A 21976-nucleotide genomic window follows, 5' to 3' on the forward strand; every position below is an offset into this window, starting at 1 on the left:
GTTCCTCAAAATACTTCAATCGGGAACGCCATTGCCATCTAACTTTCCCCCAGTTCATCAGCTTTCAAGATGGACAATGGCCCTTTATACATTTCCAAATCAACAACCATATTCAGCTAGTGTTCAATTATTGCTAGAAATTGTGTCAGCGGAAGTAACAGTTTTCGGTCCGTACTGTTAAACATATGATCCCACCATTCTTCCGCACACAATGAAGGGTGATTGGCCCCCCAAGGTCCCAAAAGCAATGTTCTATTGTCCCGAAAGCTATTACAAAACAACACTAGATGTTTCATTGTCTCTGGTACTTTGGTACAAAATCTACATCTAAGGTTTACGCTTTTGTTGCATTTCCATTTTTGTAGCCGCTCTTTCGTTTTAAACAGATTTAAACGAAATAACATAAAACGTCTTCGTGCATTTGGTTCCGAGAACAAATTGATGTAACCTTGAGGCGTGTTAAAGGGGCAGACTTCCAAAGGAGCATTCGACATCAGCTTTGCCATCAATCTTTCAGCACAAGTTTTCTACCAGTCCAAGTGCCAAATTTTCATTTTAGCAGCGACTGGATTTTCATGGAGTAAATTGGGCTTGATGTCGAATTCTACTAGTAAGCTTTCGCATCTGTGCATCCATAAAGCCACCAGGTTCGGACCTTGCAACATTGTGCTTTGAAAAAGTTCAAATTGCAAGATGTTTTCTCGCGCTCGAGTCAGGGGTGGACTGGGAACTAAAAGAGGCCCTGGAAATAATTACTGGGGACCAAAAGAGGCCCCGGAAATTATGTTCAAAGTGGCCCCATATGACACAATTTCAGCAATCCCAATGCTTTTCCTATGAGAACATTTGGAAATACCACACAAAAGAGGCCCAGGGTGCAGAGGCCCACCGGGAAATCTCCAGAGTTCCCTATAGGCCAGTCCACCCCTGGCTCGAGTCTTTCGATATAGGGCCAGTAAGCTCCACACAATCCTTGCATGCAGTGAAATCAGGGATAACTCATATCTGATACACGAGGACAAAGTCCCTCTGGGGAGACCCAACACCTTTGACCAGAATTGGTTCTCCAGGGAGGACCACAATTCATGGGAGCACTCCTGATCATTTTCCGCTCCATAGATCAGTGCCTGCACAACTTTTTGCTGATAGAACATCCACACCGGTTCCAAAGAGAATTTCCCATATTTCTTTTTCATTAGCAGAGCTTGATTTGCTAACTGGGTGCATTTCCTTTTCGTGTCTGCCACCCACGGGGCATCATTAATGCAGGAACTTAACACCATTCCCAAATATTTGACTTTGTGTGATATCGTCATTGGAATCCCACTCATGTACCATTTGAGATTTTTTACTTTCATTGATGTTGCCCCTTTTAGGTTTTTGAATATTAGGACTTCGCTTTTCTTTGCATTGATCAACAAGCGATTCTCACCAACATAGACTTGAATTGCGTCTAATTTACGTTGCAAGCCGACCGGTGTTAGATCCATGATCACCAGATCATCGGCATATACAAGCCAGCTTACATGCGCATTGTTCACTTTTGGTGGATAAGAGGTCACTGCATCTAATGAGTATCCAAAGTCTGATATGTACAGACTAAATATTGCAGCGGCAAGCGGGCACCCTTGCTTGACTCCCTTGTGCGTCTTGATTGTGGTTGACAAAGACCCTCTTTGATCAAGTCGAATTTTGATTGAGGTTTCCGTGTGGAGCTCCTGTATTGCTGCTACTAGATCTTCTGGACAACCCCACCGGCGCAATTTTGACCATAGCAAGTCGCGGTCAACAGTGTCAAATGCACTAGAAAAGTCAATAAAGGCCAAGTAGATGACAAAATTTGATCTCAAGGCCTCCATTTTTAACAGGTTGAGCAGTAGTAGATTTAGAGAACAGCCCACCTGTTTTACAATCCAGCCTGGCGGGCATCAACGTGCCCTGTTTCAACCGCCCATGCTACCAATTTTTGTTGCAAGACAGTCGTGTAAATCTTGCCCAGGACATCCAAAAGAGCCACTGGTCGATGATTACCTGGGTTCGATCGGTCTCCTTTTTTAAATATTGGTACTATGACCGCTGATTTCCATGATACAGGGGATATTCCGTGTTGTTTATTCTTTTAAATAGGGTTACACACAGCTCTGCCCATATCTCGGGATGTTGTTTGATAGTATAATTGGTTAACCCGTCATGGCCAGGTGCTCTCGAGCTGTTTAATTTTGCAATTATCGATATGATGTCCTCCTTACAATAATTGATTGATCGAGGTGGAAACATCGGAGCGTCGCCATCCTGGCCCTTATATAGCTCTTCAAAGTGGGCAATCCAGTCCTTCTCCAACACCAAACACGCTTGCAAGGCCTTTTGTGGAGCCTGCATGGTGTTGATGATCCTCCAAAAATCTCCTGAATTTTTATTCTTCAGTGCCATCAACATTGATTCTGCGTCATTTTGGATGGTCATATGTTTGTGGGCCTTTAACCAGTTTTTATACTTCTGTTTTGCCATTCTAATAGCCTCTTTTCAGAAACACTGGTCTCCCAATCTGGCATGTCGGATCACTTGTCTCAACTGTCTTTTATGGATCTGAATCTCCTGGTCAAACCAATGCTTGCGGACCATATTTGGATGTTTAAGCCCAACATGTTTGCTTTTGAAGTCGAGCAGTAGGTGTGCATAGTCTGCTTCGGTGCTATGCTGACAAAAGGCTGTTGACAATTTAGCCACCTTGTGCGACTCCAGCCGAAGTCTAACCCTATTAGATGTGACTCAGATCTTATGTTTCCACCACGAAAGGTCCTCTTTCGGTTTCATAATGAGGCTTGTTAGCAGCATATTGTGATCACTGTTTGTTTGGCTCCTAACTTTGAAGGACTTTATTCGAGCATGTAGATTTCTGGATACAAATATGTAGTCGATTATGGATTTGGTCTCAGCTCGATGCCATGTTGCTGTCGGTTTCAAGTCTCCAATCGTGTTTTCATTTAGCATTTGCATTTCTCTGGTTTTCATTTCCTCCTACCAGCTATTGCTCAACGCCTTTATTTTTTTGGTAGTTGCGTTGAAAAGGTCGATGTTCAGGTCCCCACAAATCAAAATATTTGCGTGCTCCTTAAGCACAAACAGGGAATCAAGAATCTCGGTGATTTGATCTACACATTCTTGTGCCCCTGCCCTCAGATGGTTCCAGTACATGTTTAGAAGAATCATCTCGTCTGGATCTTTGGAGCAACCCCTGTCATTTGTGATCGTGATTTCCTGTATGAAGGGGGAGTGGTTGATCGACTCACTTATCCTATAGCCCAAGGTCTTCTTAACTAAAGTTAATAACCCCGCCATCGGGCATCCTTTTTCTAACTTCATAGCTGGATTAAGTGCCACTTCATAATCACTTGCAAGGGGACTCTCGCTTAACCATGTCTCTTGCAGACCCACAATAGATAATCCTTCTAACCAATTTGTGTTGAAAAGGTGCATGAAACCTTGGGTGTTCCACGAGGCCATTAAGCACTCACCTGAGCCCGGAACTTCCTGGCATTATTGTTGAATTTTTGTGTTGATCGTTGTTGCTACACAACCCCACTCGCAATTGGTGATCTTGGGACTCAGGCTCTTGATATCGTTGGCTGGTATTTGTCTGCAGTTTTGACCTCCACTTATCGTGATTCTTGGGCTTGCTTTTGATGCCTCTAGAGTGCTTGCATTTCTAGAAGTAGGATCCTCTTTTCAGCCTGTTTTATCTCAACACCCGTTGTTCTGGTATCGAGGCTGTTGGCTTTTCCTCCAGCCTTGTTGTTCTCCAAACAAATCTCTGCTGCCTTGTTATGTCATCGTAGTGTAGTGGTTTGTTGTAGGCATTTTGAGATGTCGCCATTACTTCTTTCAAAACTTTCTGGGTGATTCGCCCTCTGTGCTGCCAGCTCGTAAACTTCGAACCCCAGTGAGAACAGAGCAACATTTGCTTCCATGATAGATTTGGCTATTAACGACAAGGTCACATGGAGAATTACCTTATCGTTCCGATTTTTGTTTGGAAATTTACATCACTTGACTTAATAGCACGTAGACTTGGGATCAAGTCAAATAAATGAATGATGTTAGCACGGTTTAAAATCAGCTTATCCACAGAATCCAGCCTCTTGATCAATAATTTAAAGACCGGCGTTGCTCCTTTAGCTTTTATCATTTGCTCTTTGTTCCTTTCTCGACCAATCTCGCTAGAATAGGCTTTTACATGTGATGGTTTATCGATCTCATCGAATTTTAAGGTCTCTCCAGCTCGCTCTTTGAATCCGGAGGCGTAGCCGACCTCCAAGTCGACTTTTCCCAGTGTGTCCAGGCTGGATTCATTCAAAGCAGTAACATTTAAGCCTTCTTGTTTAGCGCACAATTTCAATCTTTTTTCGTGCATAGTCACAAATGGTGGACTTGTCGGGACAGTTAGATCTATTGTCGAATTTTCTGGTTCGTTGACGAGCCGACAAATTCTGAAGATCTTGTCTCGAGCAATTAATGGGGAGGTTTCTCGATCAGCCTTTGTTGGACTCTTATTCAGTCGTGCTGGAGTCTCCATCGCCTTGAGCTCCTGAGCTGCCATTAACAGATTTGGTTGAGCTGCGCCGAGAGGAACTTTAGTTCCCATGTTGATACTTTGAGGTCTTGTGTACTTACGGTGGGAGTCTCCATCGCCTTGAGCTCCTGAGCTGCCATTAACAGATTCGGTTGAGCAGCGCCTAGTGGAGCTTTACTTCCCATATTAATACTCGGAGGTCTTTGTGTACTTCCGGTGGGAGAGGTCACAAAGACAGAGCGTTGAAGGTCTGAAGTGTCTACACATTCGTTTAGCGGCCTCTGTGTGGCAGATGGAGCCGCCTCCAGTACATCTGTCTCATCATAAATTGACATATTTAGGAGCTCTTCTGGAATGCTCTTTAGCGCCTCTTCATTCTCATCCCGTGATTGCTGGTTGATGCCTTTTATAGGTTGTGCCACTTTGGTTGTCGTTGATTCAGTTTTCTTATAGTTTTCTGTCACAATTTGAACAATTTTAATGTTCCTTAAGAATTTTCTCGCTCCTGTGTTTGTGCGACCTCTCTTAGCCGGCATGTTTTTGTTTTTTTTTGTAGAACTTTGACTTTTGGTTCCGCCAGTTTTGAGCTATTTGGCGTTCCACCAAAGATGGAGAATATTTTACGTTTTTCTTCTCCGTGAGTGCTCATTGGCCCCTTGTTCTCCTTTTGTACGGGAGTTTCCAACGCTGATGTAGTAGGAATTTGCTCCTCAGTGGCTAGTCGTTGTTTACAAGCTCTTGCTTATTCAAAGGCTGTATTAAAGGAGATATCGGCTATTTGATCACATTCCTTAGCAGAGCTATCAATTTCCACCTGTAAATTGGATATTGAACCCGACCTGGCTGGATCAGTGTGGGTCACTATATCAGAACTTCTGGCGCTCGAGAGATCAATAATATTATCCTGTGGTAAACGTTGCACCTCTTCAGGAATATATGCCACATTTTCTGTTCCACCAGGATCACCGCCTAGTGGAACTGTCGCCATTTTTGGCATAGGTTCTAAGAACCCAACCGTGGGTTGCTTTGTAGATCGTCCTAAAATGTTAGTGTTTTGAAATATGGCCAACGCTTCACACGCAACATCTGCAAGCAATTTTTTATCGATTGCATCGTTTCTCTTTTGCTCGCGTGATGATTGCAGTAAAGTGTCCAGAGTTTTCAATACCTCAAGCACCTTTCCCAAGGACTGGCCACATATTGTTCCACATGAGTCACTTTTGAATTCAGTAAAGCGGTCAATGTTGTAAGATCTTTCAAAGAATCATTCAGATTTTCATAAAGTTTCATGTAGGGGGGCAGAGAAATTGCAATTGATGAGATTAAGGCAGAGTGCGACTCAGAGGATAACCCCAGATTCTTGGACTCCAGCGAGTTAGCATCAGAGGCACGCTTTGTTGGTTTGACAGACCTACGGACTCTTCGCCTCCTTATTTTGGGAAAGGGGCGCTCAATAAATGAAGAGTCAGACAGATCGCATGACCCTGATATAATAGAGCTGGGGTGCAGTACAGATCGATTGCTCAGATGTGTTGAGTTCAACTGCGCCTGTTTGAGGTTAGTTGCTCTTTTTTGAGAATGTATCTGGTTAAAAGACATGTCATTCAAAGAAGTTGGGCTTCTGCTCTCCTTTGGGTCGCTCACCGGCGATTTCCTTTGTTTATATGAAACATTAGACCATATGTCTTTATTTGAGCCAATAAGCTGCTCATTATGCCGTTTATGAGTAGACTTTTGCAATTGGCCACCCTGGACGGACAAGTCCTTCCCTTCAGTGCTATGAGCCTTGTTCATTAGAATAAGATTGGCTAGGATGTTATTTGCTACGTCCATCGAGTCGCGATGTCTCTCGTATTCATGAGGGGCTTGCCCATTCCCTGAGCCTCCACCCACCTCCGAGACTGGAATGGCGAGGACTTTTAATTTCCCGTGCGTGGCCGCAAAAACTTCATCATCATGAGCCTCGCACAACATCCGCACGTTGCTCAGCCCCTCATTTACTGTAAACATATTCTCACCTGATTTTGGGGGGTCTCCTGGCACGTCTACAGGAACTGGACACTGTCTCATGCCCCAACCCCCGACCTCCAATGTCATGATCGGAGAAGCCGGGGTGGACCCAGAATGCTGCACCATAGCATGAGTGCCGTCACGTGCCTCGACAGCCACCCACTGCACAGCTCCGCCCCCAAGCTCCGAGCCGTCACCGGGCCGCGACAGTGACACGTCCTCTCCTCCGCCGATGCCATCACGCCAGCCGGCATCAGGGTTACACGCAGACTCATCTGCGCGATCGGCGAGATCAGTAAGACAAGCCCCACCCACCGTGCACGGATCTCCCTCCACGGCATCACCGGGGGCCACGAAGACCGAAGACTGCACATTCGCCACAGGTAAGTGTACCTTGAGGGATCCATCTTGCATGTGGCTCACACTAGAGCCCACTTTAGATTGTTGTGTTGAGCATGTTGAGACACATGTGGACACTGTTGCGATGTTATGTTTAGGGTTTTCGGGGTGACTGCTACTGTCAATCCCCAAACCCTGATGGACGCATTGCAGGTTGCACTCACTCTGAAACACGTGATCATCATCCGAAATATTTGTATAGCTGATGTAGTCCTCGTTAATAGCGATATTCACATCATCGCATGTTGAAACACATGTAAAAAAACTACTTGTTTTCTTTGTAGTAGTGGAAGATTTGTTTAGGGTTACATCACACCCACCTGTTCTCTCACGTCTTCTTTTGGCTTGCGTTCTGAGTGCTTGCGTGCAATTGTCCGCCATCCCTGCCAGCACTCGCCAAACAGCCTAACAGACAGTAAAGTCCAGCCCTTTCTCCACAGGGCTTACGCCACAAGGGCGGAAGAGGTGGCCTATTAAGAGCTATTGTTCGAGCTCCCTTAAAGGCACACGCACCTCAGTCTTTTCACAGGTAGACACTCTCCACTCCACTCGCCACAGCCTAACAGGCAGTAAAGTCCAGCCCTTTCTCCACAGGGCTTACGCCACAAGGGCGGAAGAGGTGGCCTTTTAAGAGCTGTTGTTCGAGCTCCCTTAAAGGCACACGCACCTCAGTCTTTTCACAGGTAGACTCTCTCCACTCCACTCGTCACAGCCTAATAGGCAGTAAAGTCCAGCCCTTTCTCCATAGGGCTTACGCCACAAGGGCGGAAGAGGTGGCCTTTTAAGAGCTGTTGTTCGAGCTCCCTTAAAGGCACACGCGCCTCAGTCTTTTCACAGGTAGACTCTCTCCACTCCACTCGGCACAGCCTTACAGGCAGTAAAGTCCAGCCCTTTCTCCACAGGGCTTACGCCACAAGGGCGGAAGAGATGGCCTTTTAAGGGCTGTTGTTCGAGCTCCCTTAAAGGCACACGCACCTCAGTCTTTTCACAGGTAGACTCTCTCCACTCCACTCGCCACAGCCTAACAGGCAGTAAAGTCCAGCCCTTTCTCCACAGGGCTTACGCCACAAGGGAGGAAGAGGTGGCCTTTTAAGGGCTGTTGTTCAGGCTCCCTTAAAGACACACGCTCCTCAGTCTTTTCACAGGTAGACTCTCTCCACTCCACTCGCCACAGCCTAACAGGCAGTAAAGTCCAGCCCTTTCTCCACAGGGCTTAAATTGTTTCTGACTTGGGCTTTGAGATTTCCATTGTTTTCTTTTGACTAAACCATTGCTTGTGATTGTGTGCAACTGTTCAAAGCGGCTCCCATAGGAATTTATAACAATTTAAGTATTTTTGACAACATTTGGTGTTTTTGCTCAGTCAATTCCAAAGACAATTTCAAAGCCATTCTGACAGCTGCAAAGTCAATTCCGTTTTTCTCTTGTGTTTGAAGGGGGAAGGTGGGACTGATATTCTGGTTCATTTGTGCTATTCCTGAATACTTGCTCTCTCCCCTCGTCGCTTTACATTGCCAATTTGGGGGTTGAGGGGTGTTGCAGGGGGAACTCCTAACCTTAGAGCCATATGTTCTACACCAATTCAAAAGTATTCTTTTCTGTGCTGCATTTTTTTTGTGCTCATTACTTGATTCATAGTGTATTAAAGATATAATTCAATGTTCAGTCAACCCATTGGTAATTGTTGTTACCTATTAAAATATATTGTGATTAAATTTAAATACATAAATAAATATTTACCTTTGCAAACTAGCCTGATTCCTGGTTCAGTGTGACCGGGCGGGGGGGGGGGGCTCCAGGAGAAGGGTGTGATACGAGTGGTATATCGTTCAGAATATTGAATTTATAGATACAAATTAATAAGGGTTTCAATTGTGCACTACATGCTGGGCGTGACTTGGGTGTATGTCGGATTGAAATCACTTACGGTAGTTGACATTTGCCTTTGAGAAGAGCAGGACAGCCATGATCAATGGGTGGCCCAAAACAACCATGTCTGCTTTATCAACAAGAATAGCACAAGGCACCACAACATGGATGCACAGAGGAAACCCAAGAGCAATACGATCAAGGAAAGCAATGACATAAGTAACAGACCTGTGGAGGTCGTCGGGACGTTGAGTGAGAAGTGGAGAAAGGAATTAGCACTCATCACAACAGAGTTTGAAAGACTTTCCAGAATCATGCAGACCAGGAGTGGGTGTGGAGGTGCAGGCTTCCCTAACAGCTGTAAAGAACAGGCTAACCTGCCATTACCAATCTAGCATAGTAGTAGCACGTTGGAACGTAGCTTCCTGCAAAGGTTGAACAATGGCAGACTAGCCAATGCTCCACTGTCAGCATTAGCCCTCTCTCCAAAGGAAAATCACACATGTGCTTGTGAATGCATGACTGATGCACCTGAAGTATAGATTGTGTGCACGAATGGGACATGTGTCATGTGATAAATGTCATGCCCATGGTAGTGAACAGTGGTAGGCATCTCTTTATTAGCCTTGTGGCATTTTAATGAAAGTGCTAGGAGGAGAGTAACAGAATCCATTTTCCAAACTTTGTAGCAAGGTGGGCAAGAAGGAGATCATCAATGCATTGGATTAGGGTTGAACCAGCAGAGCACATTATGGATTCTGAATCGTACTTAAGAATTTGGGTGAAAGGGGGTTCAGTGATCCCTTATGGGAGGCATCAGCAAGTGTATTGAAAGTAGCCATACATAGACACAATGTTAAATGGATTGTCAGGGTGAAAAGGAATGCTTAGGAAGGTGGAGTATAGTTCAACAGCTGTAAGATTGATGGCAGTTGGAGGAATGCAAGAGATCATTGTTGGCAGAGAAGGAATGACAGGAAAGGTGGGGGCATTGAAGCATTTACCTCTAGTATGTATGTGTCAAAGTGATAGGCAACCCTTGCAGGCTTTGAGACTGAGGAAATAGGCTTATTACATGGGCTTCTCGTTTGAATATTGATGCCTCGTTGCAATAGGGAATCAATGACTGACTTACTGTCTTCCTCTGATTTTTAGCACAGGGAATTGCAGAACTCAAGGCAAAAAGGGGACACATGTCTTAAGTGTAATGCAACCAGGATCACCAGATAACATGTATCTACTTCATTGGAATGAGGGGACCATAGTTGAGGAGTATGGCAGTAAGGGGGTTAGGGAGGATTGCTGATAAAACAGAGGTGGGGGCAGAGGACAGGGGTTTTGCGAAAGGAAAATAATTTAAATTGTGTTTAATTAAATTGTATGACCTTTCCTTTCAGACCTGCCTGCTTCCAACAATCTTTTTGCGCCCTGATGCCTGTGAAGAAGATAAATAAAAGATACGATTGGGAGTTAGCCGGAACAATTCAATTTAAGTACCAGGTTAATACCGATCAAGCTGGAGGCTCACATAGGTTGAGGAGGAGCATATGGTGATCAGAAATAGGGCCCAGACAAAGAAAGGGAGAGGTAGAAACAGAATGCAGAATGGGAGAGCCTAAAAAAACAACAGCAAATGTAAAAGCTTTTAGAGTAGAGCATGAGACTCCATTGCAAAGGGGCATTGCACTGTTTAACGAGCAACAGAACCCAACACAAAGAATGCAAGGAAATGAGAGGAGTGTTGATATCACAGTCCCAGAGGCTATTCTATGGAAAGGCCTGATGAGGAGATGATGAAATGTTTTTGATTTTGCTGGGGACACAGATGCTTGGTTGTCTTGTGAAAACTGTTGAGGAAATGCAGTGGGCTTTTCTCCCCTGCCCCCGCTCTTTCTCATGGTGTTCCCCAAGGCTCTGTTTTAGGCCCCATTCTACTTTCTTTATGCAGTATTCCGCTTTCTTCCATTATCTCTTCCTTTGGGCATTGACGGGGGTGTTAGCAGGGGAGTGGGAGAGGAAAAGAAAAAGGGAAAAGGAGGATCCTGATGAGCTTCCGGAACTTAAGGAGATCCGGCTCTAGCCTGAGAGGGGCAGAGAGACCATTCCAGATGGAGACTCCTGCGCAAGAGAGAGATTTACCCCCCACTCTCTGCTTAGTTGTTATCAGTTGCTTTTCACATTTGTACGAGGTACCCCATTTTTGTCCTTCACCGCTTATCAATGGTGTCAATCCCTGCTTGTGGAATGCCCTGAAACATTTTACAAGGCCATCCTGGCCTTCCATTAGCACTCACCTCCCCCTGTTGCCCTCTCCCCTCCTCTTCCACCCTGTCCACTTGCATCCTCTCCTCTCTACCCTTCACTTCCCTTCCCACCCTATCACTTCACATTCATGCAGACTAGCACTCACCCCCTTCTCCCTCGCAATTCTCGTTATTACACTTACATGATTTGAATGTCACAAGGCCTAGTAGGACCGCTACTGTTATCTTTCTCCCTTGTCCCCCCCTTTATTGTTTGGCAGTGCCTTGAAACGCCATTTGTTGCATAGGCGCCTTGCAAATATCCAGTACATTGATAAATCCTGCGTCTACTTTTACAAGATAGCCTGCACAAAGGAAGATTGTGCTGCTTCAGCTGAAAAAGTAAAAATCATACAATGAGGCAGTACTGAGACCCAGAAATCGGACACAACAATATAATAACTATGCAGAACGGTTAATTAAGCTAATACTGTAGAGCATCTTCTAACCAAAAAGTAACTATAAAATAATGAACATAAATGAAAGATCGCATTATTTTCTTTTAAAGATTAGACCTGAGTTATTTCCTACTTGCATATGTTAGGACACAGGGCTTTTTGTACCCTTACTTTAACAGGTACCACAAAATCCTACTGACCAATGTGTCCTAGATATTTTAATGTAATCATGGGCTGTGATTCTAGAGAGGGGGACTGCCTAGCTCACCTAGTTTGCCTAAGGTGTCCTTGAGTTGAAAATCTATCTGGTTCCTTTCAAATAGATTTGTCATGATAAACATCTGGTTCATCAGCTCCTGTTGTCATTATGTAGTCTCATAGGCACATACTAATGGGATATTGGAGCCAACTAGATCATCAACAAGGCCTAAGGGCATTAGGGAAGTCCATGCACCTGTCGTAGTGAATGGATAGGGTAATGAATTATGGAAAGACTCCCCTTACAATGAGGAATAGGAACATTTTATTGTGTCAATCTATAAGATCGAAACCTCCCAAATGGGTACAGTTATCCAGTGTTAACCAAAACTAACATATCCTATCAATGATATATCACAAATATATCAATTATACTCAGCCGGAATTCCATTGCTGATATATTCTTGCATCTTCTGAAATATAATAGATTATTTAAAAAAATGTCGAACAAATATTTTATTTTACTATAATTTCTACATACAATATCAGGGAAGCTGATGTACACCTCACTCATTTCAGGAAAGAAATGAAGATCCACATCATGAAGAACATGCTTTTTCCCTAATGCCTTTGGCTTTTCACTCTGATATGGCCCAGAACAACTGGTTGCTATCCAAAGAAATGTGAACCCCATGTGAGGTCTCAAGGTCCACTTATCACTTTCCACTAATCTTGATGGACTTCTTCGGTGCCTTGTTTCTTAATAACTCACACTTCTCTCTCACACTTCCTGCACTTTAAATGATCTGGAATGTTCTGAGGCTGTGAATGATCAGACCTCACTTCTCCTTGTTGTTTTCTCCTTTTGGAGTGCTACAAAGCAAAGGCGCTCTTTTGCAGCTGGAACCTTTACAAATCAACGTTTAAACCATACATACACAGAGTGATGATAGTGTGTCTCATTTCAAAACAAGGTGCAGTTATTTATCTACAGTAAGCCGCCTTGGCTCCCAAGATTCCATTTGCAACTATAAATCTTGATACCACCTGCTTAAATCAAAATACTCTGTCTCCACCTCCACCGTTATCATGACCATGTGCTATCCCAAAGAACTTCATCCTTACATGGTCATTATCAAGGGAACTTGCAAAATGTGCTGTGAGGGGGAAGCTAGTTCCACTGTTTGTGATGACACAAACATGTTGGAGAATACATACCTTTTAATGGGTGTATGTTTCAGTTGCTATACATTATAATGAAAGGACAGAAAGCTGCATACAAATCCGAACGATTTCAAAAAAGCAGCTGGACTGAATATATCATTTCTTGTTAATTGAGTTACATTGTAACTTCATCTGAGCAATCTGGCTTTCGCCCTAATTTTACCCTAACAATGGCACTGAGAATGTCTTCTTAGACCTGCTGACCCACAGGTTGGAGATTATGGTTAGAGGCAAGTCTGTATTACAGGCTTTGTTGGATCTATCAGCAGCGTTTAACCTTTTAGATCATGAACATCTCCTGATGATGTTATCAACAGTGGGGGAATGTTCAGAGAACACTGTGCAAAGGATTTGCTCCTTTTTAAACAACATGAGATCCACGGTATATAGGGGTGATACTGCTTTGGACCCGGCCCGCTATATTGTGGAGTCCCACAGGGCACATGCTTGTCGCCTGCACTCTTCAATGTTTATATCAAATCGCTTTGTAACTCGCTTACACAAATGGGAGTGCAGTTTACAAACTATGCTGAAGACACTGCACGGGAACTACGTCATAGATTTAGATAGGCTAACTTTCATATTTAAGTCCATCAAACACTGGATGGCCACGGACTGGATGTGCCTAAATAGTCCTAAAACAGCCTTATGATATTTCGATCAACTCAGGCTAGAGCAGAATTTGGTCCAAAGTATTCAAATTTCGTTATTGAGGACTAATGTGTCTGTTCTAAATAAAGTAAAAACACTTGGAATCTATTTAAAATACTCTTTTGGTGTGGATGCACATACTAATAACATCATTACAAATTCATAGTATCATCTGAGATTTGGCTCTGATGAAAACTGTGAAATCTTGGCCAGAGCCACTATCCTGCCTAGGATTGACTATTGCAGTGCCCTTTTGGACCGTGCTAGTAAAGATAGCATTTGCAAACTTCAAGTTGTGCAGAACAAGGCAGTTTGTGTTGTGAGAAACATCCATGACAGAGCCTGCATGTCTGAATCCAGAAAAGAACAGCATTGTCTGCCTGTGGCTGCTAGAATACAGTTTAAGACTATTATCTTGGTACATAAGTGCCTTTACGGTATGGTTCCCTTTTATCTCAAGGAAAGCTTAGTTAAATATGAGCCAAGGAGAGCACTGCGCTAGTAACACTAGCCTTCTATCACTCCTCAGAGTCTGACGCATGAATGGGAATGACCAGTCTTTCTCATTACAGGCAGCTAATGCCTGGAACTCTCTGCCTATGGACCTACATCAGGATAGAAACCAGCTCCCTTTCTGTAAACTCCTCAAAAAACCCATTTATTTGACCTTGTGGGATTGGTCATCTTCTCATCTTGTGTCCTGTTTTTTGTGTTGTGTCTTGTGTGTTCATGTGCGCCCTGATACCTGCGGGCTATGACGTGAAAAAAACAAACTGTGGACCTACATCAGGATAGGAACCAGCTCCCTTTCAGGAAACGCCCCAAAAAACCCATTTATTTGACCTTGTTGCGATGCCCATCTTCTCATCTTTTGTCCTGTTTTTTGTGTTGTGTCTTGTGTGTTCCTGTGTGTCCTAATGGCGGAGGGCTATTTCGTGAAAAAAAACAAACAAACAAACACATAAATAAATAAATACAATTGTTGTAAACAATCATTTTATATCGTATAGTTATAAACTTTGCATATTTGACAAGTGGCAAACCTGCATTGCTTTTTTTCTACTAACCAATCACCTGATGGTGTTGGGCTTGGTGATACACTATGAGAAAAATACCCTCCAATTAGGGTTATTTAGAACATGTTATTTCTGCATGTTTTGTAACAAATGTGATCTATCAGTATCTGTTTTCAAGACTGGTCAAAGTATAATCCCTCTTTTCTGGCATATCTAGGAGCTATAGTTAGTGATACACCTGATTGTAGCAACAGTGACTTACTGTTAATTATGGGAGTTCAATGCAGAAGGTTCCAATGAGGTTTCTATGCTGCTCGCATGTACGTGTAGCTGACTATGGTACTGTATAGCAACTTACTGCAAATTATTTGGCAACAGATTTGGCTTCTAACTGAAATCCCGTACCCATAGTGTTGTGTTTTACTCTAGGAAACGCTGCAAAAGGTATACTATATTTGAGTGAAAGGAAATGACTAGCTGTGTCTTTTAGTAAAGTATTACTAGTACTAATTGTGAGATAAAACATGCACTCTGCTTTCTAATAAACAATATTATGGTTCAGATCTAAGAAGCCTTTTCTGTGGCACAAATCCATGATGTTATATGAATGCAAACATAATCATTTTTTAGGCAAGCAACACATTTGTGCAGCTCAGATTGGCAACCCTGTCCTCAGTTCCAAAATGAACAGCACATGCTCCTGCTGCATGTAAGACAAGATGGCAAACAGCCAAAGGGCGTTCGCTGATACAGGGGGAACCATGCAAAGAAGGATAAACGTGTGAGCACTTCTGTTGTAGTGTAAAGGAACTGGAATGGGATGTGGGAGGTGGCTGGTGGAATGAGAACTTGGAAGGTGGGAGAGGTTCGGGGAGGAAATCAGTTGGAGTTAGACATTAAAGGGATAAAGAACTATGTGGTGTCCTGGCGTTGTTATTATCGTGATAATTAGTACATGTGCAGAAAGGTCCACAACATTTGGTGATGTGGAGAACGACCCACAACAGTAGCTGAAGGAGGTCCAGAGATACTGGCAGCTTGCAAAGGGGGTTGATGAAAGCGCAGCATGTGGAGGGGGCTGACATGATGGCAAAGAAACAGAGACCAGACTGAAGGCAAATCAGTGACCTAAGGAGGTGGTTGTGGTCTGGAGTCGGGGGAGAGAAGCAGGAAGTGAGGGAGAAAGAGGCAAAGAGGCAACATGCAAGAGCTGCAGGAAGAGAAAGCCGAAATTATTAAGACGGTACGACACGCAGCGTAGTGCTGTCTCATATGAATATTCAAAGACGCTCTGCAGTATTTAATCAAGACAAGTTGTATTGCCGTGTAATGCAACCATAACAAAAGGCAGTGAGTGAGCTGCTGCGCGAAGAAAGCATTGTTCAAAAAAATCCAAAGACGCGCTGCTCACAAAGGCACGAGGTCCGGAATTCCAAAGCCGGTGATGAGGCTGCAGCGCAGTCTCAGAATGTAAAGGAAAGGACCTAAAGGTGTAAGAAAAAGTGCGGCCATATTTGTTTGAATAATAGAATCTCGAAGTTTGCCATAACAACGCAACGAGTACAATGCAAATGAAACAATCCCTAATGTTGCTTAATGTTACGAAATAAACAAAATGGGAGATTGAAAACATGACATTTGTAAAATAAATATAACAAACAAGGATCAATCAACAAGCAATGTGAACACAAAATATTTAAGCACACGTTAACTTTGAACCAGGAAACAAGAATACAATGCAATGCTACACATGATTAACAGAGGTTACCATTGCAACTGTGAGACGCGTGTTATATGTTGTACAGAAAGAGATTAAGAGCAAATATATGATGCATCCTCCCTTGGTACTCAACAGTAATCAGCTATCCATCAAGAGACAGCGTTACACCAGCGAGTGTATTAAATAAAGTTTATACATTACTCACGTTGTTCTAAAGGAGGAAGAAGTATAGATTAAGCCTGGGAATAAATAATTTCTTTGGTTAACACTGTGGGCAATAAACCGTGGCAGTACAAGACAGAATAATTAAAGTCCACAACAAACTGAAAGACAAGTAAGGAGAGAAACAAATACAGCAATATAACAAATAAAAACAAAGACTAGCTACGGTGCTGACCTACCCCAGGCTCTGCAGTTTCATCAAGTCTCATCAAGCCCCCTGGGACTCTCAGCACCACTCCTGAGACGCCCCGGCCCACTCACTGACCCCCCCGCAACCCCCTCATTGAGGACATTCCCGGATGCCTTGCAACGCTGGGAGAGAAGGCCTTCCTCCCCCCACCTACTTCGCCTCCAGGACCCAAATATAACCCTCTGGAATCCCAGCACCTATGAGCAGGGAACCCCGGGATCTCCCATCTACCCACTACCGCCCACAGTGTATGGGGCACCTCTTCTTAACCCCAAAAGACCGGTGGGGCCCTCACCTGTTCACACTACACTCCGGCTCATAAATGATCTGGCTTCCAGATAAACCCGACACCATTCCTGGGGCACCCCGGCCCATCCAGCGACTCCCTGTCCTCTGTTGCCCTGCCCAGGAGAAGGGACATCATGTCTGAGCAACCTAAACCCACGAAGAATACAGACATTTCCACAATGCTGCTGCTGGCAGACAAGGGGAAGAAACAAGACCCACCCAACTCCATGCCACAGACGGACCAGGAGGACAAAAAGACCCTCGCAACCAGAAGCGACATACTGGCCCTTATTGCCGACATCAAGGCTGAATTTAGGTCCTGTATGACCGAGCTCTCGATGAAACTAGAGCACACAGACCAGAGAGTGACGGAAGCAGAACAAAGATTGGGGGAGGTTGAGGACCAGGCCCAAGATCATGCCACGGCTGTAAACGGAATTCAACACTCCATCAGAGCCCTACAAAACAGTTGTTAAATCCTGGAGTTTAAACAGGAGGACCTTGAAAATGAGCCTGGCGCAATAACATAGGAATTTGAGGTATTCCCGCCCCGGTTCCGGATCAAAATCTAATGGAATACGTTGAGGGTTCTCTTTCAGGGCCTTATCCCACACTTGGACAAGGCCCAACTCCTATTAGATCGCACCCACAGGTTACGCCCATGCCTCGGAGTGGAGTCAGACTCTCCTCCCGATGTTATCAACAGAGTGCACTTTTTCACCACCAAAGAGGCTATTTCATCAATCTGTCGCACCCGGGACGAACTAACCTTTCAGGGCTCCCCACTCCAAATCTATCAGGACCTTTCCCTTCTCACTCTGCAAAAAAGAAGATCTCTCCGACCGCTGGCTCTCTTACTTCAGGCCCAACAGGTCCGCTACAGATGGCTCTTCCCAACAGCGTTACAATTTACTTACAAAGGCACTCTACGAAGAATCAGCCACCTAGAGGACGCCGCACAAATAATGCATCGACCCGGGACAGCCTCCCCAGGGGCCTCCAAAACTGCCACAGGTGGGGATCCTATGCCCCCGCCAAAAGAAAAGCAAAATACATGGACAAGGGCTCCAAGGGACAGAAGGAAGAAATGACCAAATGATACAAGATGTCGCATAAACAGGAGGCCGGGAAGCTATCACATCGGATACCGATAGCCCACAACGCTCGCACAACCGGGGTCCGAATTGACACGACCCTACTTCTCCTTCAGACCCGGTTCTCCTCGCCTTAGGGGGGGACGCCTTACACTGAAACACCGCAGAAGAACCATTCCACATCCATAGCAGCGGGCCCCTCCCACGGCTCCTGCCCACTTCCGAGGTATGTTACACCTACAAATCCTTGGAATGCCAGTTATAGTCTGGCCGCAAGTTCCAGCCATGTTGGCTGACCTTAGTTGTTTGGCCCAGTTGGCCTGGGGCGGTGCCGTCCTTACAAAGCTGGCCCCCCGCTAGTTAATACCCGGCCTCCCTGTTGGAGGCAGGGACTAAAAACCCAAGTGCAGGATAGCAACCAATCCTATCTATCCGAGCAATGGCTGACTTCAACCCGACCCATACCTCGCACCTGAACCCACCCGAGGCCCCCCCCCCACCCAGGATCATAGCACCTTGGAAGTCATCTCCCTCAATGTCATGTTGCCGAATTCCCCCCCAAACGTAAGTCTATCCTACAGAAGCTCCAAGACGAGGAAGCAGCAGTGGCCCTGCTCCAGGAAACCCACCTATTGCCAGCAGATTTCGGGTGCCTACGCTCACAACAATTCCCAAAGCAATTCATTGCCTCAGGTGGCAACAAGAAAAGGGGCACAGCAGTTCTCTTTAGGAAGGGGCTGAACCTCCACATCCTGGAAACTAAACTCTGCCTGGAGGGAAGATTTGTGGCGGTGAAGTGCCTCTTGCTGGGCAAGCTATATACCTTCATCTCGGTGTACGCCCCGAATACAGGACAAGTTGCATTCTATGAAGCTTTGAACACTGCCCTGCTTCCCTTCACAGAGGGCCAAATCGTGATGGGAGGAGATTTCAATGGAGTGCCAGACCCCACCAAGGATAAGTCACACACGGCCTCCTCCGGAGACATCGCCCTTGCCCTCGGTCTGCTACGATTATTCAGGACCCTGTAGGTGATTGACTCATGGCGGGTGTTGCATCCCTCGGAAACGGATATCACCTTCTACTCTTACGTCCACAGAACTTTTTCGAGGATTGACCTCCTCCTGACATCGCCACAGGTACTCGCCTTCCCCAATGAGGTGTCCATTGGATCAAGAATACTGTCTGATCACACTCAGGTAACCCTGGAAATCCGCATTCATGATCCGACCCCCACAGCCCGCCGCAAATGGTCACTGTATGATCCAATGCTGAACGAAATGCCAATAAGGGATGCCATCGCAATGTCAATCTCGAACTTCTTCCAGGAGAACCCCAACGAAGACACCTCCCCGGCCAATACCTGGGACGCCATGAAGATGGTCATCTGGGGGGATATGATAGCCCGTGGAGTGGCATACCCTAGGAACAGGAGGCAGACGTGCATGGCCCTTGGGGAAGACCTCCGGAAGCGAAAATTATGCATAAGGAAAAAGGATGGTCCCCCAAAATACATCGAGCGTTCCATATGGCATGGAAGAAAATCGAGGCGCACTATGCCGAACATACGGCACAACTACTAGCGAAGGCCAAACAATTTTATTAAATCAGGACCAATAAAGAAAACAAGTTAATGGTAGCAAAACTCACCAAAATCAAGAAGAATAACACCATTATCGGACTACAAGACCCCCAGGGCACAACCCAATAGCCGGAGAAATTACGGCTTGCGACCAACCATCTTATACAAGTGATGTCCGCACAGCCACGAAACCTGCAGGAGCAGACAGAATACCTGCAGAAGACCACCTTCCCTCAGTGAGAGCCCTCAGCGAGAGACACCCAGGACGCGCCAATCTCAGCAGAAGAGGTTGAAGAGGCTATAAAATCCCTCAAATCCAGAGCCCCCGGATCAGACGGATACACCATTAAATTCTACAAAATCTTCAGGCATCAACTATAACCACCACAATTGAATCTCTTTAATTCCTTTCAAAGCACAGGGACTATAACCCCCTCCATGCAAGGATCTATCACAGTCCTCTTGCCTAAACCTGGGGGTGACCCAGCGAACAACCTCCTACAGACCTATTGCATTGCTGAACATTGATGCCAACATCTACTCGAAGGTCCTGGCAACACGCCTCTCCCGCATCCTGCCTGACATAATCCACCCAGACCAGACCAGATTCATTAGAAACAGAGCAACAAGTGATAACATACGCAGGACACTGGATCTGGTGGACCTAGAACTCTCAAGGCCTGGCACTCCTAGCCCTTGACGCCACCAAAGCGTTCAATAAAGTGGACTGGACTTTCAGGAACCTCGCCCTTGAGGCCTTTGGCTTCAGACCGGCGAATTACAGATCACCAAAGACCCTCCTGAGAATCAACGGCACCCTCTCCTCCCCAATCCCTCTGACCAGCGGGACCGGGCAGGGATGCCCACTATCACCACTCCTATTCACCTTGGTAATGGAACCCTTTGCCCAAATAATTAGACTAAATGACTCCATCAGAGATCTCCAGGTCGGGTCATCCCAACACAAAGTGGTCTTATACACGTACGATGTCCTACTTACCATCTCACAGCCCTGCCTCTCACTCAAACACGCCCTGGCCGAGATAAAGAATTATGGAGGGGTCACTGGCTTCTCTATCAACTTCAACAAATCTGCAGCTCTTGGTATAGGCCTGACCCTGTCGGAAAAGGCAACCCTGACCCCGCTTTGCCCCATCCAGTGGAAAAGCACAGCAATCCCTTACCTGGGGGTCCAAATCCCGGCGAACCAAAATGATGTCTATCACGCAAACTTCCCCCTCTTTTTAATGAACTGGCAGATGACTTGAAGCGATGGAAATTACATGAAATCTCATTGATGGGCCGCATCACTGCCTGTAAAATGAACCTTCTTCCCAGATTCCTATATGCCTGCTCCTCACTCCCAGTGCCTATCCCACCACAACTCTTCGGGACCTTCAAAGGAATATGTTGCGGTTCATTTGGAGGGGGAAGAAATCCTGAATCCCCCTGAGAACAATGCTGGGGAATGCCAGGATAGGCGGCCTGGGAGTACCTGACCTACAAGGATACCAGTTGGCAGCTCAATTGGCGAACGCCCAAGCCTGGCGGATATCCTCTGACGGCCCAAGATGGATGGAACTTGAACAATCCCGCACTAAAGAAAAAAGGGGTCTCTAGAGGACTGAGCCCCCCCTCGCCGGTATAACATAACTTTTTCACTGGGTATGAATCCCCGGAACTTTAAGAACTGGATTGCGGGGGGCTTGGAATCGCTGGGGCAACTGTTCGAGGGGGGGCAAGCGTGCACCTTCATCCAATGCAAATAACCCTTTCAACTCCGTGAGACCGATAGGTTTTCCTACATCCAGCTTCGCCATTGGTGCTCCCACCCGCAAACTCGTCTCGCAGCAGTCCGCCCTCCTACAGCGCTGGAATTAACTCTGGTGGATCTCCCGGCCCGAGGTAAGATCTCTGCCCTATATAAAGGTTTCCTGGGGGACTTCTTCGCCTCTAAAACCCACGCTATGGCACAATGGGAGGCAGACCTAGGCCATCCCATAGAGGACCAGACTTGAGCGGATATATGGTCCCGGGCACACTCATCCTCAATCTGCATCACTAACAAGGAATGTGCTTATAAAATATTGCTACGCTGGTACTATGCCCCCCTGAGGCTCCACCACATGAACAGCTCTCTGGACCCGGCATGCTGGAGACAATGCGGACACATTGGGTCCTTCCTCCACATGTGGTGGACATGCCCACAAGCCCAACAATTTTGGAGACAATGCTTGAATAT

Source organism: Ambystoma mexicanum, chromosome 9 (assembly GCF_040938575.1).
Source record: "Ambystoma mexicanum isolate Mex_15411 chromosome 9, UKY_AmexF1_1, whole genome shotgun sequence".
NCBI lineage: Eukaryota > Metazoa > Chordata > Amphibia > Caudata > Ambystomatidae > Ambystoma > Ambystoma mexicanum.